Here is a 917-nt window from a genome sequence, read left to right on the forward strand (position 1 = left end):
CTAGATAAACTTGGTGAAAAGAGAAGTTGAAAAGACTGAGTTTCCATATAGTGCGTACTCACCCTATCAATCCCATGAAAGAAGCAAAATGTCAAGCAGGACAACCTTGTGCTTAAAGGTTCGGTCTAATGAAGACAATCATAAACATCATCTGGAACAAAAATATCATTCTCTAGGGTAGAATAGATGACTGTGCCAAACCCTAACAGTCAGTGCTCTGCTGTGGTTGGGTCATCAGAATTATTAGAGATCAGTCATCCTTAATCAGAAATTCAGCATATTTAATAAACAAAGAGAAACAGCATCACTGAGCACTAACTATATGTGAGTAGTTCCTTTGTACTTTTTCAAGGTATGATTTCTTCCAAAATAGAAATGGAAGCCACTTGTGAATAGTCATGGCAGACCCAAAGAGTAACAGACAAGTAATTACTAAGACAGTTGTACAAGAATGGCTTCATGCTTGCTTCAACAGAACATATACTAAAAATTGGAACGATACAGAGAAGATCAGCATGGCACTTGCGCAAGGATGATATGCAAATTCACAAAGCATTCCATATGTTTGGAGTTTGGGATTAACATATACACACTGCTATACATAAAACAGATAACCAACAAGGACCTACTGTAGAGCACAGGGAACTATACTCAATATTTTGTAACAACCTATATGGAAAAGGATCTGAAAAAGAAAAAATATTTATAAATATACACACACACACACATATATAACTGAGTCACTTTGCTGTACACCTGAAACTAACACAACATTGTAAAGCAACCATACTTCCATTTAAAAAAAAAAGAATAGCCTCAATGGCCTTAGCATTTATCTTTTAAGAAGTGACTCACAATGAGCGCTGACAAACAGATTATCTGTTCATAAACAATAAGAGATTTTGTGTTGATTATTT

The 917-nt window shown here is 35.2% G+C and overlaps 1 non-coding gene across 1 annotated transcript; it reads left to right on the forward strand.

The window, feature by feature from the left end:
- The first annotated feature begins 461 nt into the window (after positions 1 to 461).
- LOC136124008 (U6 spliceosomal RNA) lies at positions 462 to 567 on the forward strand. The gene has a single exon (XR_010655957.1). It is a non-coding gene; the product is annotated as a U6 spliceosomal RNA (small nuclear RNA).
- Positions 568 to 917: the final 350 nt, after the last annotated feature.

This window comes from Phocoena phocoena, chromosome 5, assembly GCF_963924675.1.
Source record: "Phocoena phocoena chromosome 5, mPhoPho1.1, whole genome shotgun sequence".
Lineage (NCBI taxonomy): Eukaryota > Metazoa > Chordata > Mammalia > Artiodactyla > Phocoenidae > Phocoena > Phocoena phocoena.